Source organism: Drosophila erecta, unplaced genomic scaffold, assembly GCF_003286155.1.
Source record: "Drosophila erecta strain 14021-0224.00,06,07 unplaced genomic scaffold, DereRS2 tig00000003-arrow-arrow-pilon, whole genome shotgun sequence".
In the NCBI taxonomy this organism is placed as follows: domain Eukaryota; kingdom Metazoa; phylum Arthropoda; class Insecta; order Diptera; family Drosophilidae; genus Drosophila; species Drosophila erecta.
Window position 1 is genome coordinate 17997 of NW_020825195.1, and position 27763 is coordinate 45759.

General features: G+C 45.6%; 1 protein-coding gene and 1 long non-coding RNA gene across 2 annotated transcripts in view; both read right to left on the bottom strand.

Moving 5' to 3' along the window:
* The window catches only part of LOC113563847 (acetylcholine receptor subunit alpha-like 1), a gene marked incomplete at its 3' end in the record, with an annotated part of 35112 nt that extends 12457 nt beyond the window's left edge, over nt 1-22655 (bottom strand). The window contains exon 1 of the mRNA XM_026976366.1: nt 22587-22655. The remainder of the gene's footprint in view (nt 1-22586) is intronic.
* A 598-nt stretch (nt 22656-23253) lies between these two features.
* Nucleotides 23254-27337, bottom strand: LOC26526714. Its single transcript, XR_001448305.2, has 2 exons — nt 27237-27337; nt 23254-23311 (listed from the first exon to the last, which is right to left on the bottom strand). It is a non-coding gene; the product is annotated as an uncharacterized LOC26526714 (long non-coding RNA).
* Nucleotides 27338-27763: the final 426 nt, after the last annotated feature.

Sequence of the window (27763 nt, forward strand, 5' to 3'; positions counted from 1 at the left end):
GAAATGTGCTCTACCAAACTGATAACACAACATCTAAGTAATGCAGTGCAATGCATGGCTGCTAATTAGATTGGCAAACCTTATTTTTCGAATCACCATATAGTAAAGTATAGAGCTAATAATCACAAACATCAGTTGAGGAACTTCTCCGGTTTTGTGCCCCTCTAACTGGCTCTAACCATCGCTGCCTGGCTTTATCTGCCTCGCACCATCGCCTCTAGTTTACTTGCGCTAATAGCATTGAACGAGCTGGAAATCAAAGCAGCGACATCCAGCTGAGACTCCTCGATTTGCCACGCCCCCCAACCCGATGGATGTGTGAGTGTGTGTGTGTGTGCCGCCCTTTGTCTCCTGCCGCGTGTCGCAAGTGCATTCAATTACTTGATGTGTCTATATGGCAGCTACAATGTCGCCTCCAATGGCCCCATCGGCCCCCTTAAATCACTGCCATTCCTTCGGATTCGAGCGCGTTTAATACAATTGCTATTTTGTAGCGCAGGCAGGCGGGTGGGTGGAAAGAAGAAAATTGTAAAATTGATGGATAAAATGATGCAATGGCACTGGCTTTTCCAGCATCCTGGTTGTCCTCTGATTGTTTTTCTCCTATCCCCTACCCCATCCAATGGTAGAGGGTAAAATATATATAAATAAATATGAGTGGTTGTTTAAAAGCTATAACCTGCTGACAGGAAGATGAGATACATCTTCATACGTCTTACTGAAAATACTGCAGATATTCAAGTCGCAAGTTCCAAGTGCTGTGTGGTTGTCAAGAGCTCAAGGATAATTGCGAGTGGTTAACGTGAATTAGGTGCCATTTAAAGTATAATTCAAGCACAAATTCCCAATCACTTATCTACGAGCTTGCATCTCACCCAGTCGCATTTGTTGATCAACTCACCTGCAAGCAGACAAATGAAAATTTCAATTAGCAAATGGTTAATAGATGTCGCACTCATGTAAATAATTAAGTTGCAGTCTGAGCTCCAAAGGCCCCACTGGTTTTTGCGACACAAAAAGCCCTGAAAGTAGCCGGAAAACAGGAGCAGACAACTATTGGATGCTCTCAGAGATTATCAGTACAAATGTACTGCCCATTATCCCGAGCATCGCACATAATCTCCGCACAAAAGGCCGTGCAGCCCAAGGAGCTCGAACAATGCGAGTTGAAGTTTGATAGCCTTGAATTGCGCTTATCATTCGGGATTTAATTGAAAACTTCTGTTGACCAAAGAACATGGACATGACGTTTGAGGAAATGAAAAGTCGGCGGGCGCGGGCAAATAGGGCAGTGCACAGCAGCTGGAAGCTGTCACGAGCTGGAAAACACGCTGCTGTCACCCAGAAGGCAGGTGGAAAGTTGCCACTTTCCACATGCGGAACCGCATGTGGCTCCATTATCAGGGCATCCAAATGTTTGGCCGTGTTGCACTTGACTAAAACCCAGCCCTAAATTAGCAAGAACTCTCCATCCAAACCGCAGTTGCACTGAGAAAAAAACACAGCATTAAAAATAATTTGATTTCGGGATATAATATTCTATAGAAGTACTAAACATTGATGGCGTGAAATCCGTAAAAACTGTTATGTTGCTTATATTCAATTTTCATTTAATTCTTGTCTTGTGGCTTTTCTCCCAGTGCAGCCACTTTGGACTGTTGCTTTCTCTCATAAATTCTAATGCGGGTGTGAGTGTGTCTGTGCTTTTGGGAATTTTTTGTTATACTTTCGGCGCTTGGTTTTTGTTTATGTTTTAGTGAGTGGTGGAGGTGGGTGGGTGGCAATCTTTGATGGGTGGATGCGGTGCGGGGCGGTGAGGTGCCAAGGGGCGGGGCTATGGGCTGTGGGCTGTGGGCTTTTGGCTGCGGGCCTGGCTGTTAATAATGCGTTGTCCCGGCTTTTTGTGTTGTCGCAGCTGCAAAACTCATGCTTTTGATATGGCAGATAAGCCCAGCATAAAATATTTTATTAGCCAGCGACTGCATTCGCCGAGGCGTGGGGGAAAAAGCAGGAAAATACAGAGGAAAAAGAGAAAAAGAAGAGCTCCAGCTCGACATAATGACGTCGACAGTGGCAGCAGCGGAAAAAAGTGCCACTCAACTCAAACAGTGGCATTTTTTGGCGTTTTTCTTTTCGGCAGCTTAGACATAAATTCCTTGTCGAAAAACGGGCATGGCGAATGGGTTCAGGGGTACGGAAAATTTTCCATTTTCCACTCACCAGCCAAAGGATAATGAGCGTGTGGTCGTAAGGGTATGCGGGGTTCGTTGGACTTGAGAGGTTTTTTGGTTTTTTGGCTTTTTTGTTTTCTGTAACCATTGCGAAAATGAAAATTAATGAATGCGAGCAAATGCTTTTGGCATTGTGCCAGGCAAGGGCAACATACCAAAGACAGTAAATTAAATGTCATATGTCAACTTCTCTCGCTGTGTTTTCCAGCTTTTCTTTGCCGCTTTTCCAGCTCCCATTTGCCAGCGTGTGTGAGTGCGTTTCCCTTCAGCTCCCCTCCCTGCTGCCATTCGCCATTTGCCTTTTGCCTGTTTCCTATTTTGCTGCTCAGTCGCTGTTGGTCTTGGCCAAGTTCATTTAGCCATCTGCCAGCAGACGGCCGCCTCTAATGCCCGCTTGATGTATTTTAAATTAAATTTCAATTTCAGCCGCTTCGCTGTAGCGTAATTTAATCCAATCCGTCTGAGAGTTCAATTCGATTACGCCCAAAACTCCAACAGCCACCACTGCATAAAGCCCGGCTAAAAGCTTTATAAGTAGTTAGGAAAAAATATTAATTTCATTTCCGGTTAACACTCACGTGTGCCAGGTGTCATCAACTCACCTTGGCGCCGTTTTTTCATCTACCGCGCGGCGCGTTAAATTATTTAATGGCTCGTGTCAAAGGTAATAAATGCTCGTTTTCGTTCTACTTTTTGGCTCTCAAGGGTTAAGGGTGTGGGCGGTGGTCGACAAAAGGAAATAAAGGCAAAAATCGCGCTTAATGCGTTTAATAGTTCGCGCATCATTAAGTTGGATTGCAGGGAAAAAGGCAACCGCATAAAAGAAATATTCTTATGGCTGTTTTTTCGCTAGCTTTCGCTGCACTTAATTGCAAATCAATATGGCAAGGGCCGATTGCTAATTGCACACTGCGATTTGGTCAGTATAAATTTCATTAAATTACCCCGGCATTTTTTGCCCATAGCATTCCGCCAATAACAACATTTCGTCTGTCACCCGACGAGTAATTTTCAATTTCCATGCAAAGCAGGAATTCCACTCATACCAAAAAGCTCGAATTTAGCCAGCCAGAAAAACCCAATAGAACTCATGTGCAAAGGAAAATACTGTAAATAATAAATGAGATTGGGACTAGAAGAAGTTTGCTGCTTAGCCGCATGACTTTTGCTTTTATTGCAAGCGTTTTCCTTCGATTTTAGCCATTTCACACTTGGCCATAATGGGCGGGCCAGGAAATTGCCAGAGCAACAAATAATAAAATGCGGCGTTGATGTTGTTAGCAGGATGACTTTGAAGTGCTCATCTACTGGCTGGCAGCAATCATGTTTACGGCCAGAATTGAATGCGGAACTTTCAGATGGCCTAAAGAGTTAAGCCCTGTGAAATTATAGCTGAAATATGGATTTAAACACGCCTCCCATCAGATGACAATACAATTCCTGGGCCAGTTCCTTCTGATCCCGTTTCCAGCCACGTGTATAACTTATTTATAAGGCTTTTACGCACAAATACACAAAAATGTGCACAGGCAGAGAGTTGCAAACAGTGCTGGAAATGTGGAAAACCGGTGAGTGTGGGCTTTTCCGGGGCTTTTGTGTTACTTTAACCCGCTTTCAGCACTGAATTTGCAAATGGACTTGGCGAAAGCGAAACTTGTCCTTTGTGTGCGCTTTACACATGTACTCGTATATATTTTTTTTTTGGGGGTGGGGCTGGTGTATATACTTGTACATAGAGCACATATCCCTGGGACAGTAGTTACATGTAGGGATGCCCGAGATAATTGCGTCTTTGTGTGCCCAAATGTACATGCGTGCGTCCGAGTGTATTCATAAGCATTTCCAGAGACTCACACCGAAATGTGTATATATGTTGTATATATACTATATAGATACAGCCAGAAACACTTCTGGATATCGCCCGACTGTCAAGTGTGGCAATGAAATGGCCATGGCAGCCATTAAAAATGTAAAATAGGAAACAACACGAGCCGCAAAGAGCCAGCGAATACTAATATTTTTTTACGAGCCAGCGTTGTGCAAATTTGTCCATCTATGACATAAGCATAAATTCCATTGGCCACAGGGCGCTCAAGGGTTAAGCGAAAAAAGTTTCGCTTCGACATCTATTGCAAATTATATTTTCGCCATAAAGCAGCTTAAATAAATTCGTAATTATTTTAAATGTGCCCGTGGCGCCACGCCCCCACTGCGCCCCCCGGCGAAAGTTTCGGCCAAAGTTTCCATCGCCGCTCATTAAGTAGCACAATTTCTGTTTTCTTCGCCAAGTTTTCCTCGGCCAGCCAAGTGGGCGGGAAAATGGAAGGCCAGAGGCCAGGGGGCGTGGCAGGGTGGGTGGTGGTGGGCTGAAGTGGCGCCGCATCACACGCCAAGTAATTATGAATATTTTAACGAACTTTTGCCACAGGCAGCGGCAAATCAAAATATTTCATTCGACTGCACCAAAGTTAGAGCGAAAAATAATTCCATTCCGAAAATAGAAAGGCGGCCGCGGGAGCGAAAAGCGTAAAACAAGCACAAAGAATAATAATTAAAACTGCATCAGATACATTCTAGCAGCGCGATGCTAGCATCCAGATAAATCATTCGCTATTTAGCACATCTCGGGTAATTTAAATAATTAATTAAGCAAAGTTGGATAGTTTTTCGGTTGAGCCGAAAGTTTTCTTACCCCAGCAGCAGCGATTAAAAGATAAAATAGGAGGGACCACAAAAAATTAAGTTATAAAATTATAAATTTCTAACTGTGCTGCAAGTTTTTCACTCCCAACCAAAACTGTCGCCTGCATCTGAACTTCAACTTGGCCCGCCCCAAAGCTTTTTGGCCTGATTAACTTGCACATTGCGTATACGCAATCGATCCGAGTGCCAGATGCCAATCACTGTGAATGGTGGCCCTGTCTCACTGGCACTAAGCTGCCTTTTTGTCTGGGTGCATAAATTGATTTTGGCCTTAAAGCCAATTAAGTGGGTCAGTCCGCTGGCCCAACTCAATTCATCTCGACTTGGCCCAAGCTGCGGCTTTGTTGGCCAAAGTTTCGGGATGCGCTTAAGCGCATACACTTGCAACATGCTTTGTGGCCCAAAAGCGTTGCTGCACCGGGCGGGCTGTCTAATTATCATAAAAATAATAACGCCCCAGCGAACTTAATTGAATTCTACAACAATGCAGTAGCCGCTGGTCGCTGCAGCACCTGATAAAAACTCTGAGCCGCGACACAAACACCTGGGCCGGACTTCTTGACTGGCAGCGCATAATTATGAAGCGAGAAAAAAGAAGGAGTCTGTTTATTTTGCTTTGACGTATTCGAGGGGAGATGGAGCCGCTTAATTTTATGCAGAATTTCAATGACTTGGGTAACTTTGCGACGGACTTTGCGCCACTCAGCTCCTGAGCTGCATGGATTAGCATAAAATCAACGAGACAACGAGCCACGCCCACTCTTTCCGGGCCAAAAGTCATTTCGGTTTTCAATTAAAAGCCAGCCAGCTGACTTGGCCACACATACATCACCTGGGGCCGCGTAATTCACCTGCATCATCAATCTAACACCCGAGTCCTGGAGCCACAGCGTCCAGGATGCCCCGTCGTAAAATGCGCGGCCAAAAGGAAAACAGGATGTGGGGCGCTTATAAATTTGCAAGAACATGGCAGCCCTGACTGACTTCGAACTCGTAATTCTTTGTGCCAGCTAGAAGGAGCACTGGCCAGCACAGACTGGCTTCAAAAACTGACAATTAAGGAAGATAATCATAATCGAAAACAAGATTCCTTAAATCAGTTTTTAAGTGCCTATTAGCCGATGAACATTATTGATTTCTAGAATTCCCGTGAGCAAATATTATTCCAAAGAGTTCCCTTTATTGCCATGAGTGTTGCAAGCCCAATGGAGCGGAAGTTGTGTTGGCCGGTGTAAATAATTGGCTCGCAGCAACTACTACATCCAGTCATTCATCCATTCATTTGCGCCATCATAGCGTGATTTGTATGTGGGCAGCTGCGTTAGATTTATGCATGTGGTGCTTAGTCCTTCGTCCTGCGTCCTTCGCAGGGAAGGGCCAACAGCCAGGTAGGTAGTAAAACTAATTATGAAAGTTTACCTGGTCGGGTGAACGAACCGACATGTGGAACGTGCAGTGGCAATGTCGTTACTCCAGGAGCCAGATAATAATCGTGGCATTAATTAATGGTACAACCAGAAGGCATTCGACTTTGTTTGTCCCCCGTCTGCGGATTTCATGACTTTTTGTTACATTAAAATTAGTGCGAAGGGCGGACGAACTGCGTTCGGGGTTTTGTGGCCATTAAATTGCGCCATAAATATGCCCCCGAATGGCAAATGGCCGTTGTAGCCTTTGTGATCGCAGTGAAAATACGCATTTAAATTTCGCTTTCATGGAAATTAATTAGCTACGAAGCCGGAAAATATGCTGGAAATGCCGGTCTGATCTGTGGAGATACAATTGCCGAGCCGGGCTTCCGCCATTCCTCATCCTCATTCCTCGTTTGGTCCGGCTTGGTTTATCTTGCCCCAGTCCTCATCCTTTCACCCACCGCTACTACTTTCCTTGTCGAAGGACATTTGATTCGTTATGATTATGTGCTCGTACTTCCTTGCTGCTGGTGTTCTTCTTTTGCTAGTTGGAAGCAACATCATAAATATCATGTCTGCTTTCGTTTTTGCTCAGTGGCCAGCTTAGTAGATTTATGTGAGCCGGCACTCCAAGCCGAATCGGAGCGGAAGATTGTGGGGAAAACTTTATTTCCTCCAAGACCAAAAGACTTTGGACTCTCATGTGACATAACTTTGATTACGATTGGCTCGGCGGCCACTTGCGGGGCTGAGGGGGCAATGCGGGGCAGCTATTTGCAGATACTCGTATCTAATATGCAAACTGACAACTTAAGTACGCACATAAACGAAATCCAAGACAGGCATAGACAACGCTCAGCACAAACAAACTGCTCTCAAACACCATCGAGATTACCCACATACCTTCCACTTCCAAGGCCGCACCACCCAAAAACCACACCACCCATGACTCTGGACTCCCCGCTCGTTCCCTCCACGCTGCTCCAAATGACAAGTTAATCATTTATTAACGTTGACATGTCATTGCTCAAGTATTTATTTACTGCCTGGCTGCGGCAACTACACATACGCATCCACACTCGGGGCTCAGAGGTTTCCTGGGCCATTACCTTTGCTCAAAATCCATCCCCTGATTCCCTTTCACCTGGCTGCAGTCAGGACTCCCACAAGCCTCATAACACTGAGCATACAGTCAGAAATATCGCAAAAACACTGCAGTTTTGTGTGATTCCCATGGCTTTCATCAACCGTATTCATTTAACAAGTATTCATTTAACAAGCATTCATTTAACAAAGTTACACAAAAAATGCTTGATTTTTTATACAGCTTTTTCGTGAAATATTGTTTATTATTTTGTTGATAGCTGAAAGCGCTGCTATAAATTTATTATAACACAGTTTTTCTCTATCTGCACTTTTGGGGACTCAACTGAAAAGCAGATGCAATATAATAATGGCGGGAGCAGCTGCAAAATTATTTATAATAAACATAATAAGCGGGCGACAGCTGTTGCCAATGGCTGTCACAGGATCTGAGGTCCTGCCTTTGGTCTTTGGTGGATTCGGGTGTCGGTTTCCCGATGACAGCATCCAGCGACACGAGAAATGCCTAATCCTTGGGACATTTTCCAGCTTAATTGCGTGTTTACCGCGCCCTTCACTTACCACTCTTTTGCTTCAGGTGGGCTCTTCGAGGACTTAGTTTTTGCTTGGACCCCGAAAACACGCACATACACACGCTCACACACACACACGCACACGCACACAAACGGGGATAATATGTTGATCCATAAAGTATGCTACAAATTTTATACTTTCTAGCATATTTGCCGCGCATAGCACAAATTTCTGACGGTTTCGTGCCCAGTGAAAATGTGAATGATTCCTACTCTGGCAGTCAAAGAGATCGGTTGTGTCGCGCGCATGCAAAAGTGATTTATTTTTTGCTTATCGGTGCATTCCCTTTTGTGCTCAAAATAGCACAAATCATTTATTTGGGCGCTGCTTTGAGCGGTGTCGGCAGTTTGACAAAAACAAAAAGTGCATCAGGTGAAGTGCATTCAAACGGTGCTTTCTGCCCTTCGGGCAAGTCATCTACCTCACCCCGCGCAGAACTGCACAAGAGGTAAACAAACTTTGCTTATCAGTAAAACCGAACTGTTTATGCTCTGTTCCGGACATTTGGGCCCGCAAATTATTTGCTGAATATTAAGACAATATAAAAACAATGAATGAAAACAGTTTCGATGACTCTCAGCTTATAAAGAAGCAGATTGATCATGAAAAAATGTTCTCAATAGCTGGAAAATTACCTAGTAAGATTAGAGACGAGTGCCGATCAGAAATTCAACGCATTACATGCAATAAGTCTCAAAGCAGTCCCACCACAACAACAGTGACATTTTCTAGTGCCAGTAGCAGCACCATATACACAATGGCAAATCCCACAATGAGCAGCATCTGTTCTGGTTCAAGTGTAGCAAACCAAGAATGTTCCCAATTGACCAGCCCCGACATTGCAGCAAAAAATCTAAGCGGTGCTGCCAGAAGATTACTGGATGATCAAAATCGGAAAGCAGGCAAGAGAAAAAATGCAAAGCCACTGTCCCCCATCCTTAAACCGAAAAGAGTGAGCAGTACCCAGGGCCCGCACTTGGTCCCCACAATTAACCAGAAGGCAAGCTCTAGTAACAGGTTTGCTATTCTCGACACGGACATCATTACTAATGAAGAAAACGGGGAAGACATGATGTCTGAGGATGCCGATGATGCTAGTGCCCGCATGGACGAATTTCAATCTGCAGAAAACAATACTGCCAATAAATCCCAGGAAACATCTAACGCCAACAATCAACTCAAAGATTTTAAAAAACCACCCCAAATTGTTGTTAATATTAGCAACTTAAATGACCTATTTGAGCTCATACAAGAAAAGGCAAGTCTAGATAACGTCGTAGTCAAAGCTAACCAAGGGGAAACAGTCAGAATATTTCCCAAAGACAGTGACACTTACAGAAAAATTGTTAGCTATATGGATGAAATTGGTATGCAGTTTCACACTTACCAAATGCTGACAGAAAAAGCACACAGAATTGTAGTAAGGGACTTACATCACAGCACACAAAACAAAGATATAACGGCCGATCTGAAATGTTTAGGCTATGAAGTACTTCACATTCACAACCCTAGTTCAAGGGTTAATAAAGATGAAAAACTCAATATTTTTTTCATTAACATTAAGCCCTGCCCTAATATTAATGAAATTTATCACGTGAAGACCCTTTGCCGACAGAAAATACGGATCGAAAGGATGCGAAAGTCTAGTGAAATTGCACAATGTCGACGTTGCCAGGAGTATGGCCATACAGCTAAATACTGCCGCAGACATCCAAATTGTGCCAGGTGTGGTGAAAATCACCAAACCACACAATGTACACGTCCTGTAGATGCTCTGCCCACATGCTATCACTGTTCTCACGATCACATGGCTAGTTATAAAGGTTGCCATAAGTACCAGGAGCTTCTCCGCAGATCTATGGGGCCTGCGAAGAAGGCGAATCACTTAAATAGGCAGAATCATGGGTTCAACCATAGAGATCAGCAACAGTTTCCTTCCGTGCAGATTAATCGCCGTAAGAGTACTAACCAGTCAACTGAAGATCAGCAACCAACACAACAACACCAAAATATGGTACAGCATCAACCATCTATAGGCCCTGGGGTAAATACAAAAGTATCCTATGCCACAGTAGCAAAAGAATACTCTAATACAACTCCCTCCAAGGATGGACCAGCTCAGCGACGTTTATATAACTTACAAACGCAACAGTTATCGCAGCAACAACGACTGAACACTCAGCAAAATAATTCACTTGACGTCCAAGCATTGTTACAACAGCAACAACAACAGTTCCAAGAATGGCAGCAGCAAATGCAACAACAACAACAACATCAGTTTCTTATGTGGTTGCAACAGCAGCAACAAGATCAGCAACATCACAGAAATCAAACCAATCAACGACTTGAAAAGCTCGAAAGAATGGTATTTGAAATAACCACCATGTTAAAGCAAGGAGCTGGGAATGAACATACCTACCAGCTTTCTAACAACGCTCCACACCCACAATGAATCCACTAAAGATTCTTATTTGGAATGCCAACGGCATTTCAAGAAAAGCTAAAGATATTGAGCTTTACGCGCACAATAATAGCGTGGACATTCTTCTTGTGACGGAACTTAGAATTAAAAGAGGGGATACTGTTAAGATATATGGTTATGCTTTCTATCCAGCATTTAGGCCATCGCAAAATAATAATAGCGTTGGTGGAGCAGCCGTGTTCGTTAGGACAACTCTTCGCCATTTCCCGCAAAGGGTCATAGAGACACGCAGCATACAAATGTCTACAGTAAAAGTAGCTACAGGACTGGGTGACGTGCAGTTCGGCGCCATTTACTGTCCTCCCAGTGTTAGTATCGACGAAAGACAATTTACTGACACAATACGCTCTTGCGGCCAACGGTATATGATTGGTGGCGACTGGAACGCCCGACACTGGCTTTGGGGCGACACCTACAATTCACCCCGGGGGCGTGAGCTAGCGGAAGCCATCTCTATCACTGGAGCTAAGATACTTGCAACTGGTTCGCCAACCAGGTATCCTTATGTACCCAGTCATACGCCTTCCTGCATTGACTTCGCGGTGCATCATGGTATACCAGATTCCCTAACAAGTATAACACAAAGTTGGGATCTGGACTCCGATCACTTGCCTTTGATCATCAGTATTGTGACAGATAGTACCCATGTGAATCCAAGTCCACGATTAGTCAACAAGCACACTGACCCGCTCGCTTTTAGTCAACAACTGGAGAGCATGATCCCGTTGAACATCACGCTAAATTCTGGTGAAGAAATTGAAATGGCTGTTGATCACCTTACGCAAAGTATTCACAGGGCTGCGACTGCATCTACGCCTTCTGTTCCTCGGACAGGCACCCCCTATGGAATATCCCTAACAAGAGAGGCTAGAGAGCTCCTGACACAGAAAAGGAGACTCAGAAGGCGAGCAATCCGATCTCAAGATCCCTGGGACCGCATCTTATGGAACCGTGCTGCAAAACAACTACGAAATGTGGTAAGAGACCTTCGAAGTATCTTTTTTGAGCAGAAGCTGGCTTCTATGGACTATACGGTGGATGCTGGGTATTCACTCTGGAAGTCCACCAAATCCCTCAAAAGACAACCGTTCAGACAGGTACCCATTAGATGCCCGGGAGGTGAACTTGCTAAAAACGAGGAGGAACAGGCCAATTCCTTTGCAAATCATTTGGAGACTAGGTTCACCCATTACCAATTCGCTACAATGGAGCAGAATCGAGAGACGCTTGACAGCCTAGAGATACCCCTACAAATGTCGCTACCAATTAAACCAATCAGGGTTGAGGAAATTGCCGAAGTCATTAAATCAATGCCAATAAAGAAGACTCCTGGCATCGACAATGTCTGTAATGCCACGTTAAAAGCGCTACCTCTCCGAGCCATCCTATACATGGCGAAAATATTTAATGCTATATTTAGGGTGCAGTCCTTCCCAAAGCAGTGGAAAATGGCAGCAATTCTCATGATACATAAGCCTGGGAAACCTGAAGAGGATCCGGAATCGTATCGGCCCATAAGTCTGCTGTCTTCGCTATCCAAGATATGGGAAAGGCTGATTGCCAACAGACTAGGTGACTTTATTAAGGAGCGCCGTATCCTCCCAGATCACCAGTTTGGATTTCGACAGGGACACAGCACTGTGGAGCAGGTTCACAGACTGGTTAAGCACATTATTCAGGCGTTTGACGACTTGGAATACTGCAATGCTGTATTTATTGACATGCAGCAAGCATTTGACAGAGTCTGGCATATCGGCCTACTCTGCAAAATAAAAAAGCTGCTTCCAGCACCATACTATGGAGTCCTGAAATCTTACCTGGAAGATAGGAAGTTCATGGTCAGGGTCAGAAGCACCTACTCAACCCCTTGCTACATGAGAGCTGGAGTTCCGCAGGGCAGCGTCCTCGGCCCGCTGCTCTACTCAATATTTACCGCGGATTTGCCTTGCCCAAATATGCACCATATGGAAGCTCCCAGGAAGGCCCTACTCGCCACTTACGCTGACGATATCGCACTGTTATACAGCTCCAGTTCTTGCACTGAGGCAGCACGTGGCCTCCAAGAGTATCTCAATACTTTGGCTGCATGGTGCAAAAGATGGAACTTAAAGGTAAATCCACATAAGACCATCAATCCTTGTTTCACCTTGAAGACTCTCATTAGGCGCACACCACCCATACAATTTGATGGCGTAACCCTAGAACAACCTCTGCAGGCTAAATACCTTGGGATCACCCTTGACAAACGGTTGACCTTTGGCCCACACTTAAAAGCTGCGGCACGGAGATGCGGTCAGAGAATGCAACAACTGCGATGGTTGATCAACAGAAGAAGCACCATGACACTTAGAGCCAAAAGGGCAGTATACGCCCACTGTATAGCCCCGATCTGGCTATATGGAGTGCAGATCTGGGGTATTGCTGCAAAATCGAACTATAAACGCATTGAGGTCTTGCAAAATCGTGCAATGCGTGCCATCACCAACTGCCCATACTATGTACGTAGCTCAACCCTTCATCGGGACCTTAATCTGCATACAGTGGAAGAACAGATCTCAAGGCACACAAGCAGATACAGTGATAGGCTTAAAAGACACCACAGCATGCTAGCAAGACGCCTACTCCCTGCCAGGCCTCTAAGAAGGCTTAAAAGAAAGGGCTTTGCCAAAACAATTGGACAGCTTTAAAGACCCCCTCGACGTTTGAGACTCTGTTGTTAGTCTTCCCACGATAAGTGAGAAGTTTGGTTATATTATTTATATGTTTAATTGCAATGTTATGGTACTAGTACTGCATGTACGGATTCGTCGCTTTATAATAATAAACATTTTAAAAAAAAAAAAAGTGAAAATGTGAAATATTTTATGGTTTACCCCGAAAAGGAAATATAAAAAGGAGCTGCGATGATGAAGCCAAGCTGGAGAAAGGATAGAAAATACCAATCAGCGTGACTGTTGGCTGAACTCGTTCTTATCGCCGAGTTTTTGATTTGCCTTCAACTTTCCTTTCATTCAGTTCACATCCTCAACCCCAGCATCACCAGCCCAGACTTTCCATTGCCCCAAGATGAACTGAGTTTTCTTTTGAGGCAGGCTCATCCTTTCCGCGTGTCCCAGCATCGTTTTCCTTCTTTCAGTTTTTTCAGTTAGGCGCCTGCCGCGGCTCAATTATATAAATTTTTATGGGGCCCCGAAAGGAAAAATTTATGCGAACGTTCGTTTCTGTTGTTTACACAACAAAAACGTGGCCCCAGCCCCTCGTCCCCACTTCTCCTGCTGCTTCTCCTGTTTCTGCCCTTTTCCGGCTAACAAGTGTGGCGTGAATATGTCCTGGCCTGGCCTGAATCGCTAACTGGGTCTCTGCAATAAGCCTTTTGCTTGAGCTACAACCCACAGAGTGCCTATCTCTTTGCCGCTCTGTGATTAATAGTTTTTTCATCGACATTCAGGGGTCCTGAGCTCGGACGAAAAAAAAGAGAATTATACAACCCAGAAGCAACGCTTCAGTGAACTCAAAAGTATAAATAAATTCCATCAAGTTGCCGGAATAAATATACGCCCTCCAATAATTATCGTGGCTGTGTGAAAAAGTTTGTGTGCCGAAACTTTGTTCCTCTTGGCCAAAAATTCCCCTTTCAGTTAGTTTTATTGGCTTTGCCTGTCGTTTCTCACACTGCCCTTGACTGATATTATGCCAGGGGGATTACTTTGATGGCAGCACATGAATTACAGCCACAGTCGGCCACATAAAACTATACCCATATCGATCGAAAAGGTGCTGCCACTGCTACTGCTGCTGCCAATTCTACTGCAATGTGTACATCAGGTTGGCCGACTAGGCTGGCGAAAGTTTTATTACCACGGCTGTGAGGATTCCTCCTGTCGAGGAGGTTATTTCGGGTTTTATGCTCCAAGCGGAGTCAATGAATTGATTGATGTACGCCTGGCTGCGAAGCGAACCCGAAACGGCATCAAAAGGCAGCAACTGAGTGGCAGAGCGGCATAGAATGCGCATAAAAAGGCCAAAAGGCGCACTGGCAGGAGGTATCAGTTTCAGTTGCCATTTTGGCCATTTTCTGGGGGGCAAGAACCCAAGCAGCTCGCTCACACATGCACATAAATTACGGGTTTACGCTGACATTTTACTATTTGCCGTCGCTGGCTTTTCATTTTTGGAGGCGAACGCACTAAAAAACCAAAGCTAATAGCCATGAGCAACTTGGCTCTTGCCGAATGGCCATGTTCGACCCACCACAAACACAGGCACACACACACGCACACTCACATACAAATGCAGCTGGCATAAACTATAGGACTTTATGTTCTATTTGTGGGTTTTACTGTTTTCCCTTACTCTTGGCCGGGCCCAAACTTCAAACAAGCTAAAAATTAATTTAATACGCCATTTCCATGGGGCAGCGGGAAAAGCCATCGGGGATCCGCGGCGCTGGCTGCGGAAAAAATGATTGTAAACGGCGAAAGTCATTGGGGCAAGCAAATGAAAATGTAAACTTAAGTGGCACACACGCATTTTTTCCAGCCATTTTATATGTGTGTACGAAGCGCTGGAGAAAGCTGCAAAAAGCTGGGAAAAAACCGTAGGAAAAGCTGGCTAAAGCAAACGAAAGCCGAACAAGCGGCTGGCAAACAAGCTGTTTGTGAGTCTCGACTCCACTGGCACTCACTCCATATTTTATTTAACAGTCGCTGTACGAACACTCGACACACATTCGGCGCTAGTTTCGGCCACCATTAATTGGACGTGCCAGTTGCAATGCCATCCCCACCATCTTCAGCCTCCAACCTCCGACTTTCGGCCCTCCATCGCCAGCCTCCAACTTCCAGCTTCCAAACCACCGACCGTTGGAGCTGGGCTTCAATTAAATTCAAATTAAGGCCCGACCTAAGCCGAAAACAGATGGGCAGAGATTTTGGCAGCACTGCTGGCAACGAAAAATTGGGTACTTCGAAAAATTTATACATAGTTATGAAAATCTTAAAAAAAGCACACACATAAAACTTGATCAATTAAATCATTCATTACTCAGACACTACAAGAAAAATGAACTTCCATTTAGCAGGCATTGCAAAGATTAACACACAGATTTTACTGCCACATTTCTCCCACAGTGCAGCCAATTTTGCAACACAAACGACTTAAATGATGCCCCAATGACGTCGCATAAATATTTCGTTATAGCCGTTCGGCGAAAAAGCGGCGAGCGGGAAAAAAGAGCAGTCGCAATGTGGCAGCAAATCGATGCCACTTGCGCCGCTCAACGTGGCGTATGCGTAATGCGGACAAGAGTCGCTGGCCATTATGTCCTTTGCGTTATTTATGGTATCGCCGTACGACTATCGCTCGGACCTTTGAGGCTCGAGACGCGGCAGCGATGATCAGCGGCTCAATTAAGTGGAAAACAAGCATAAATCATGGCAACATCATATCTCTGCAATTGAGTTGCAACTTGCGCTGATTTCATGCCCCCAGGTAGTATCTGCTATCGGATGGCTTCTTTCCTGTGCGGTTCAACGGCTGAGTCGGTGGCGTCGGTATCCGGATCTGAATCTGAATCCGAATCCGAATTCGAAGCCGAGACTGATTCAGAGGCGTTAGCTTGTCGCACAGACACATACACACACGGACACACAGACACGCACTGGCGAGGAAAAGAACGCGGCATTATTCGATTCTTATTGTAATCGCATGAATATATTTCTCGCATTATAATGCTCAGCTGAGCTTCAGTGGCTTTTTCCTGCGCAGTCGTTGACTTTTTGCATTTTTAATGTGTGCGAATCCCTTCCGCCGCCTTCCGTTTTTCCCGATTTTCCCTGCGTATCGGCGCATGTGTGTGAGTGCGTTCAATAATTTCCGCCACGGCATTTTGAGTTGGGTACGCTGCCAAATAGAGTGTAACGTGAAGTGTGCATGTGTGTGTGGGCTTGCCAGGCGCCATCAACTTGAAAAAGTGTCAGCAGCCAAAGCCTTAAATCTCTGCCTGCCACTTTGCTTGTGTGTGTGTGTGAGTGTGTGTATTTGTATGGTACACACCTCTTCCGCCTTTCCGTTGCCAGAAAATCGCATTTGTATCACTGCATTTGGCATTTTCCGTTTTCCATTTCAGCCCGCCACCCCCCAGCCATTCGCTTTGCCCACCCGCCAATTTCTGCCGCCTAACAAACCGGAAGGAAGTAAGTTTTTAAACGCAGCCAGCCAGGCCGAGATTCAGAGATTCCAGCTCGCCCGTGGACACGAAACCGTGATGCTGACTGCGGTTTTCCACCTTATCCAGGCCCGGTTTTTCCCCGTTTTCCTCCAGCTTTTGCCAGCTTTTCCACCTCGCTTACAACCCGCTTACACTCCGCTCTCAGCATTCAAGACAGTTTATTACGTTGCACGCGCGAATTGCACTGCTTCCAGCCAACGAACCGAATTCAGCCAGTCCAAAAAGCGAAATTGGCCATTGAGACCAAAGGGGCCAAAGGCACCAATTTAAAGGGCTGGCCCATTCTTTGGTTATTTCGCTGTTAAAATGTGCCTTTTGGCCAGCCCCAGTCGATACCAGTCAACTGCAAATCTCTGGCAGTTGGGCTTTAACCATTTTTGATAAACTTTTCGTAAGGTCCTTATAGCAGTGGCTGCCATACAATTTGACAGCTTCCCAGGCTCCTGCCACCAAACTTGTTGGTCTTCAACGGCAAAACTTTTGCCTGTGGGTGGAAACGCCATCCCCCAAAACGAGCTCCACTCATTACATACAAGATGGGCTGTGCCCAACCCTTTCGGAAGCAATTTGCTACCCCTTAAGTCATTTAAATTAAATACACTTTAAACTAAAGGCGGGCTTAGGCGGAAGAATCGCGAAGGACAGGAGTCCAGGCAAAAGTATCCGTGTCGAAATCATTTCGAGAACCCGCATGAATGCGAATTGCTGTGACTGGTGCGAAAGATATATATTTTATATAAACGGAGCCCGAGGAAATTAAAGTGGTTTTCTTTTTCGGATTTGGGGGTTGGCTATTCTTCGTCTGTATAAGCTGGTGGGCGTATGTATGTGTGGGTGTGCGAGTGTGAGTGAGCATCTGAGTACGATATTTCGGAAATTACTTTGCCCTGCTGGTGGTGGTTGCTGTGGTAATGCTGACACCACTCTGGACTCCGGCTTTGAAGTTCGTTCAGGTTGGGAGACCCATCTACCTGAGCTGGGAGCATGAACTTCCGCTCGCCGACATTTGGCAAATTGACATTTTTATTTTTGCCACACAATACTTTTTCAGTTGTTTCGTGAGTTTCAGGGCTTTCAGTTAGCCAGCCACCCACCTGGCCGGAATATTCGTCTAAATGAAAACTCGCAGCCACCTTTTGTCCGGCAGTGGGAAAAAAACAAAGAAAATCCGTTGGAAATTTGAAAAGGGGTTCGTTTCATTTTTATTCGCCTTTTTTTTCTTGCTGCTCTTGGCCTTTGTCTTTCGTGCGTGTCTCGATTACTCCTTTTGGTCCTTTGGCTCCTTCTGCTCCCCTTGCTCCCCCTGCTCCCGCTGCTCCCCTGCTCCTTTGGCCCATTCATTCCAGTTCCACTTTTTGCCTGTGTGTGAGTGAATGGCTTTCATGCTGGCGCCATTTCATGCTGCTGCCTAAAAAGTGTTGAATGAAAGCGTCTTGAGCCTATTATGCCATAGCCTATATTTAGATGAGTGTTCTCGGTGCCGTATTATCGTGCAATTTTCATACAGCCCTCCTCTGCGAGGAACAGAGGAGAAAGCATTCCTGAGAGTGGGCTTAAAGGGTTGAAAAAAACATGACACCATCAAGACACTAATTCCGGAATTTTGCAGAGTAGAAAGTAGCAAATCTGCAAAGTGGCAATCATTTTAAGAGAACAAGTGTGCTTAAAATATTTAGGAAATAGTTGACACTCGTTTATATAAATACAAGAAACATGACACCATGACAAACACATTCTATGTTTTTAAGTGCATGTTTTAAGTTTATTAAAATGAATTTTTGTATTCGGCATTTGTAATATAACTTTATTTAATGCTTGCTCAAGGGCAAGACTTCGTGTCAATCATTTTTACAGTCACCGAAATGACACAACTCATATATTTACATTTTCATGGCTCAGTTATGATTCGAATGGGCTTAGAAGCATCCACTAAACGTCCACTTCCAGGCCAATTTGATTATGGTTTATGCATAGACATACGCTGCTCGTATGGGTAAATATGTACCCATGCATCTGTTTGTTTAAGACAGTTTCCCAATATGCCGCACATACATAACCCAGAAGTTGTAATAGATATGCACATAAAAGTTTTTGGAACACGAAATTCTCTCTTCTTTCCGTCATATCTCCTCTTTTATGCAGAACAAGTCGCATGGAATACTTGTCTTTTTTTTCGGTGGCTGCATACATTTGCGTATAATTTTACAATGTCATTCAAATTCAAGCAACATCAATAAAATCTTGGATCGCTTCTTGAATATATTTATATACATGCTTGTGCCCTATTTATTTCGCTCCTAAATCGATGAGGAGAAAGGGACTTCCTGCCCTACTCTCTATATGCGCGAATTGCATGCAAAAACAAACCGAGCAGCGTGCATATGGGAAATGGCAACATTTTATAGCGCCAACTTATAAAAAATATAATGGCTGGATGGGGGCTCGCGAGGCAAGGACCAACTTATAGTTGATATGCCACCAAGCGGCCCTATAGCAACTTCGACTTCTTAGATTAACTGCCAAACACACACACACACACGCACACTCACACACACACGCACACACACAGTTAAGAAAAAAGCGAAGCAGATGAAGATAGAGAGAAGAAAATGGCGCAAGAGGACATCGACGGAAGTCTGTTTGTCCTTGTCATCATTTGGTGCTGGCAAAAAAGGAAATTTTTGGCAAAATGCGAAAAACAAGTAAACGGAATTTGACAAACAATTTCAATAAATTTCTGCAAATAACTGACAGAGACAGCGCGACAGCGAAATAGAGAGAGAGAGAGAGAGAGCGAGAGGGAGAGGGAGAGCGAGAGGGCAGACAAAATGGCTGACGACGAGGAGTTCAAAACGAAATTAAGAAGAGGAAGTCAGGCGAGCGGAAGGGATAACAAGTCGAATGTTGCGTTGACAATATTAGTTGATGTTCCGCACAAACACAAACAGAGAGAGCACACGCACACACACAAGCAAACACACACACACAGTGGATGTTATTCCAGGAAAAGGATCTGCGAAGCGGGGGTGAAACGGCGGCCATGTCATATCGTAGTTCATTGGTTTGCCTGTCAGCTGTCAGCACGTAAGCCGCTCGTTGGAGCGACTTTGCCTCTCTGTCCCGCTCTCTGCTTCCGATTTAGCTGACCAGGACCCATCGCTCTGTCTCCCGAGTCCTTTTGCAGATTCGTTAGCCCTTGTCCGTGGACTAAGGCCCATCTGCTTGGCCGCTGCTCCTTGGAATGTCATGACATGTCAACATTTAACACTTTGTCCTTTTGCCAGCCGAGGTCCTTTCCTCCTGGCAAACTTTTCCTGTTACTCTGCAGCATTTTTTCGTGATTTTTTCTCCCTCCCACCCTTTTATTTTTTTTTTTGGTTGCGACAAAAATTTGTCACACGAGCAAAATGTTATCGAAGGCATATTACATGCTGTGCTTCTGGCTTATGAATTACGAGTTACGAGTTGCGAGTTGCGAGTACATTGCATAACTGTGGGGGAAAAGTAGCAGGAACGAGGATGACTGAAACGTAGATTGGATTTTGGCTGGATGTAATGCGAATGCGGGAGTGACTACCCACTGATGACAGCCAAGTGAAGTGAAGTGAACGTGAAAATATTTAACCCAAATTCATAGCTTTTTATCGACGGAAGAGACGGCATCCTGTGATACGAGGACTATCCGACGGATTGATTTTATTTCCATTTATGTTATGGAGCGGGTTGCTTTGTGAGCTGTGAGCTTGTCGATGCCCCTGGCCAGAAAGCCACCCATCGGAGCAATTTCCCGACTCTCTCCTGACGCACCGACTGCAATCAGAGATCAAACTAGCCAAAGGCAAGATGGCACTCCACTTGATTGCCAATAATAATCGCTGCTTCCTTGGCTTCTGGCCCAAACGTGCCTCCAGTTAGTCGCAATCACAGAGGCAGACACTTGAGCAGGCTAGATGCACCAGCAGAAAAAAACAAATCGGAAGATTGGCCACTTTTTCACATTGAAGTAAACCTGCTTCCTTATATTCATGCGAATTCGAGCAAGGGACTTTACTGAACTGGTATTCCTTTGAGCAAAAACTAAATTTGCAAAAGTATTTAAGCTATGCTGCTCCTTAATTTAATCATGAAAATGGGTTAACATATTGTGTGCGTTATGTACTTGTAGTAGCTATTCAGGCAGTACATTTTCCCAGTGAGCCTGATAAGGAGTTCCAACTAACAACACAAAACTTTAAGTGCGCCCATAAAAGGTTGTACATTTTATTATACCCCAGCAGACTCACACAATGGCACACAGCTACGTAATTATGATACAAGTCGAGCTGAAATCATATAAAAATTTATAACTCAAATGCTGATGGTGGCGACAACAACATTGGGGGCATTATGCATGGTTTATTCTTCGCTAAGCCGCAACAACGGCGACGAGCAGGGTTTTTGGCTTAGGGTTCGAGTTTGGCATCTATTTTTATGCGGCAACGTTACATTTTTTATGAGCGCCTAATAGTATGCAGTGTGTATTACGTATACGCCCCGTTTTGTAGTGTCAAGGTGTTCGGCGTTCAACCCACTGGCATTCGCTTGGGCTCAGGGACCCATAGACGGTGCTAAAATTAAACCAGACGTGGCCTGCGTTTCGCAGCACCACAGCAACACGTGCACTTTGGGCCATTGTTGTCAGCGTCGCTGATGAGCGCGAAAATCTCAATTTTCCCTGCAGTACAATTTGTCAGGCGCTTTTGCTTTCGCTTTCGCTTAATCCACCCTTGTTTCCCTAGTTTTTTTGCACGTCATTTTGTTTTTTTGTCGATGCAGTCTCTGGCGAAATTCGCCTACAATGACAATGTTGCTGACAGCCCACGGCTTCGATGCGCGCCTGTGGTTTGTCGCTGGCAGCAACGGCAACAACTCTGCTGTTATCCTTTTATGCATTTTAATTTCCACAAGCACACAGATACACCAACACATGCGTCCTAGCAGTAGGCTGGCACACGTGCGTGGCAGCACCCGTGGGTGTTTTTTCGCCAGAGTGTTTGTGTGTGTGCGGCGATCATAAAAGCATCGCATTAGAAATTATACGACTGTCGCTGGCAGAGCCACGCAGATACGGCAACATATCTGCACACAGCCACAGCCACAGACGCAGATACAAGTACTCACACATACAAATACAGACAGAGTGTGCTGGGGAATTCATTAGCACGTCTCTCGCTGAAAGTTTGCCCACGTCACGCTGTCGCAACTTTAAAGTGCCTGTTTCCCATACCAATTCCCCAGTCCATTGCCATTCAGATGGCCCAGCCACTCCCCACATATTTTTTTTAGCCCCCCTGCGTGTGCTTATCATAAATTCATATGTGCGATGCTCCGCTGTGTGTTTGTGTTTTATTAACATTTTGGGTGCATTAACCTGACAGCTAATGGGCAGGCGTAGGCCCGAGTCGCAGGCACAGATTTTCACATTTTCACATTTCCACTTTTCCACATTTTCACATTTTCCATTGGCCTCCGGATACGGAGGCTCCGGCTGGCGAGATTGACACGAGATCACGTAATGGTCGTGGGAAATTCTCGGAAGTAACTTGTAAAGATGGGATAATTGAGTTTCGCGTCGGAGGCTATCTTCGCAGCTCCTTGAGGGCCAACTTCCCCAGCAAATTATTGACAATTATGAAAACGTTTTCATGGCAACTGTGTTATCTTGAAGTGTAAGGTGTGCTCCAAGGTTTATTTTTAGCATGCTTGATAGCAAGGGCAGGTGCAACACCTGACTAAATTATATTTTCCGTACTTTTAAGGAGCTCTCAAATCGATTTACTCAGTACATAGGTAATTTTTTTCACTGCACTTACCGTTGCTGCACAGCGCGTTGCATTGCCTACCGATGACAGGCCGTCGTAGCGTCGCCGACGACCGGATTGCTGATGTTGCAGGTTGCAGTGTTGCTGCTGCGTTGTTGCTGCTGCTGCGCCGCCGTCGTCGTCGCCAGTGTTGCTGCTGCTGCCCGGCTCCTCGATGAGTTGCTGAGTGGCGAGCAATGGGCAGCTGCCGGCCACGCCCCCTGCGCCCAACAGCCCGCTGCAGTTGCTGCTGCTGCAGTTGCTGCTGCTGCTGCTGCGTCGTCGTCGTCTGCGATGGCGATGATGCGGGTGGTGCTGTCGCTGGCGTTGATTGTGACGACGGCAGCGTTGCTGTTGCGCCGCGGCGTCTATTTTAATGGCAGCTATGGTGCTGCTTTACAGCAGCACACCACCTGTCCACGGAGGTTGTCCTGCTCCTAGTTGCTTCTCTTGCCAGATGCTGCTCCTGCCGCTCAGTGTTGCTGCTGCTGCTGCTGTTGCTGCTGCTGTTGCTGTTGCCACATGCCTTGAGCTGTTGCGTCAGTTGCGCGCTAACGATGACAATTCCATGAACATGCTCTCTGGGTCTTCCTCGCTGTCCCTGATGTTTCTTTTTGGTTTTGCTTAAATTCCTGATTACGTTTTGTTGCTGGCAGCACTTTGTTGTGGTTGTTTCTTCGTTTGTGATGGTGATGGTTCGAAGCAATTCCAGTTAGCAGTCTTCAATGTTGTTGTCGCTGCAAGAATTGGCCAAAGAAACAGGACGAAAAGTTAATGGAAGGTGTCAATTGGAAACCGAAAGAAGCTTGACAGACTCCTGTCTAGAGGCTGTTTAAAAAACCCATCATACTCGACTTGGGTCGGTTTAAAATACCCTTAGAAAGCCATCATATCTAAGATACCTTAAGAAAGCCATCATATCTAAGATACCTTTAGAAAGCCATCATATCTAAGATACCTTTAGAAAGCCACCAAATACATTTAACTTAGAAGCAATAAAATAGTGCATCAAGTTGGGAGTGTGACTGTTGGCATGCCTGCAAAATGAATAATAATGAATATTATACCATTAGCCCAGCAACGGCTGCCAGCACCCAAATGGAATTAACCAAAAACAGTTGCCAAATTTGTAGCGGACTAGACCCCGTCTCCTGGCCATTTGGCACACTTCCTATCGAGAGTTGGCTAAGGTCGCCAGTTCAGGGGTCCAGTCTGATGCGATTATGGCCATATCTGGCGGCATCAGCACGAATTTGTTATAAACGATGCGAAATCGGAATGGTAACCATTTATATTGGAAAAGCGTTCCGATGCGGAAACGAATTTTGTGTAAATTATAGATTTTTTCCTCTGCTGCCGCGGCTGCTGCCCGGTTGCCTGGCAATTTATCGTATTTGAGTTTTGGCTGGCAATGATAATTTATATATATATCGTATGTGTATGGACCGGCTGTGTGTATCTGGTCTGGTCTGGTCTGATTCAGTCTGGCTTGGTCTGGGCTTTTGAGGGGCCACACCCAGTTGACAAATTGCCAGAGGAAAATTAAATATTTTTTGCAGTTGTTAAATTGCAATAACGCTGAACGGGCTCGATTTCGTAAGAAATTCGTTTGCACAAACTTTGGCAATACCGATTTAAGCCAAACTTGAATGGCAGCTCTTAAAGTCAGCAAAGGAGCAAAGTTCATGTGGCGCCCAATTTATTATTGATTCCATTCAGTAATTGAGGACTGCAATTAAAAGTCACAAAATGCACAACGGAGCAGAAAATGTTGGGCCATTTAAATGAACGAAATGTGCAGTGGGAACATTTGAAATGCTAAAAGGAGTCCAAATATGGAATGCAAATGACAAAGCCGGGATAAAGTGCAAAAGGAAAATGGGAAATGGGAAATGGCAAAATGGCATAAATGTGGGCAGTAAAAAATGGATGATGAGGAGCAGGCAGCTGGGAGTTGGAAGTGAAAATGGAAATGGAATGAAAAGCTTGCAACTCCTAATGAGTGCGCTGACATAAAAATAATTATGAATTAAAGCCAAAGTTGTTTGGTTATTTTGTGTGTGTGCTGTTGGGTTTAGTATGCCTTTCAGTTGGCTCATAATTCAAATGCATGTTAAACAAATAGAAGCGGGGACGGCAAAAAGGACGAGCGGCGAGGACGAGACACAGTTGTCAACGAACTCGGCTGGGATCTGTGCCGGGTCCAGTTTGTTTCATTGTCTCCAGAAATGCGACGTCATCGTCAGACGTTGCTGCCAATGTTGCTGCTGCTGTTGCTGCTGCTGCTGCTGTTGCTGCTGCTGCTGTCGTCGGCTGGCGCCCGTTGTCTGTCTGCATTTTCATTTGTGGCGCATAAAGGAAGGGAGCCGAGGAGGCACAAGAGCTGCCAGCAAATGTCCATCAGCCAGCAGCCACCACCACCACCACACCACCAGGAGCGACATCGATGCTCCCGTATCTCTGGGCCATCTCCGGGCATCTCTGGGTGCCTCCATGTGCGGCAGTCGCATTGTGTGTGTGCGTGGAGCACAGAGCATAAAGGAGCAGCGAACTGGGAACAGGCAGCCGGCAATGCGGGCAGTTGGCTCAAAAATAAAAATGCCGTGGAGGAGATGGTGTAGTATTCTTTTGTAGGCACTGCGGGTCGGCTAAGTGCATCGCCGGCCACAATGATTCGCCCAGATTTCTGGCGGAAAGATGGCGGAGCGCATAATGCACTCGGGAGTTGGCGCTTAAAGCCCGGATTGAATGCGATAGCACGTTCTGGCCAAGTGCGGCTCCGCGCCGCGGGAATCGCGACTAATGAGCTGGCTTAAATATTTAGCCAGACAGCGGAAACTGGAAATTGAATGCTATAAATTCTGGTCCACAGCGACAAAGCAATTCCATGCTGACTGCAATCGAATTTCGCTTCATTTCGCTGAATTTCGCTGCCATCTGTAGTGCACACAATATTTGGATACAAACTGTAGATGATTCATTTGTATATTGATTGCTGCTTAAGAGGAGTGTTCTCTTGCCCCCAAGTTTCCGCCAAGCGCTTCGTTTATTTTGTAAATTGTTTGCTCAAATTTCCATCCCACTGTGCAGCGCTAAAATAACAATTGTGACGGCAACTTTTGTCCAAGCAACTTGCAACTTGCTTAATTTTGTTTGCGCTGCACAAACTACTTAAGCGTGCAGCAGGATGAAAGGACGAGCGGGTCATTGACTGAGACAATTGTGCCACGTTCCCTCCGAGATAATACATCAATTTCAAATTATTTGCAGAGCTCCTCTTCGTTTGCCGGACTCAATGGACACGGGTGGCTGGTGGCTGGTGGCTGACTGGCTGGCGGGCGTGACACTTGCCGGCCAATATAAATAAACACTCGATATTCAATTTAGCAACGATTCATCAGCATATTGGCGCGGAGTGGGATGTTTTTGGGGTGGCGGAGCTCCGGAACTTGAGAACTTGAGATGGCAACAAAAGGCGCTCAGACGGAGACCAAAATCAACTTCAAAAAAGGCAAATATTTGCGCAACAACAGGACGATGGCGCTGCCGGATAGTATATAAATGCACACACACATACGTGCACATAGATATGTATATAAAAAGTAGCATTTGTGTGTCAGGACAAAGACAATGGCACACAAAAACAAGGCAGAACAGGCAACTAAGCAAGTGGGAATTTGCGTTAAAAACAATAACAACGAAAACAAAAAGGAAAAGCGAAAAGCGAAAAGAAAAGCAGGGAAACCAAGCCGAAGGAGACTGTCTGTCTGTCTGTCAGACCGACTGGCTGACTGGCTGGCTGGTTGGCTGGCTGGCTGGTTGGCTGGCGTACGGGGCGTATGGGTAATGTGCTACCTTGCAGGTGGCAGGTGACTGCAAGTAGATGGGGCAGGAATGGGTGGGGGAAGCAGCTGAAGGAGGCGACTGGCGAAACTGGGATAACAGGTCGGAGCGTATTCATTAGAGCAAACGAGAAAAACGTTTGAGGTAATAATAAAACGAGAAAATCAACACAAAGCAAAGGCAGCCCAGACATGTGAGCCTAGCGAAGTCAACATTTGTTTACACGAGTCACTGAATTGTGATTAAATTAGCAGACGCACCATTCATAGGTAGCGATGTGGCGTTCTAAAATGTATCTCAGTATTTAAAATCCATCAAATGGAACATATGGGCTGCTTGATAAAGCATTTTAGCACTCACTGAACTTTTTAGCTAAATGTGTATATACAAGAACTTATAAAGTGATAATATAAGGCGAAGGGACGACCATTATTTATTGACATTTGAGTGGCACAGTTCTCAAACACACTGCCACTTCCTGTAGATACACATCTATCCAAAATGCTCCACGCATTTGATGCTTCTTTCTCGGCGATATCAGGACATGGGTCTGGCATAAACACGGAGCTTGCCTTCGCCTCAATACTGAAGTACAGTGAGCTCGCACACTGACACACATTTCCGATGCCCCTGTTCGCCTGTTCGCCTGTCCGTCCGTCTGTTTGCCTGTCCGTCCGTCCGCTCGTCTGCTTGTCTGCCTTTTTGTATGTCTGCCTGGCTGGGGCGTTGAACGCTGCCGCAGTTTGGAGCAACAGTTAAGCAGGAATCATGTAGCACACATTTTGGGGGCCTCGTGCTGCAGGGAAGGTGGCGACTTACATTACAGGGCTGCTGCTGTCATCAATTTTTGAGCAGGAAAAACTGCCTGAACGGACGACCGATCCACCGACCTGACCGGACCGGACCGGAACGGAACGGAACTTCACTGCACGCGCGGCGGAACCGGAAACGAAACTCAATTTCAGATGCGACACTCGGCGCCGTTTAGATTAGTTTGCTGGAATGCGATTGGCGGACGCCTTACACTGCAATTGCTGGCGGTCCGCTGCGGCTGAACACTGGCACACACACAGGGAGACGCGGCGAGAGGCTGATGCGGATGCGGATGTGGATGCGGATGCGGAAGCGGATGCGAGTGCGGATGCGGGACCGGGCTCGGACTCGCTGCTCTGCAGCAGCCGCAGATGGGAGCCAATGGCTAGCGGGCTCATTTGCCTGCGATTCGTGGCAGCATTTTGTTGCGATTGTTTTTGGGGCTTACTACAAAATATTCGTTGGACTGGCGCTGTTTTTGTGTCAGTGTAGCAGGTATTCTACGTTATACTGTTGTTTAAGTTTTGATTTTT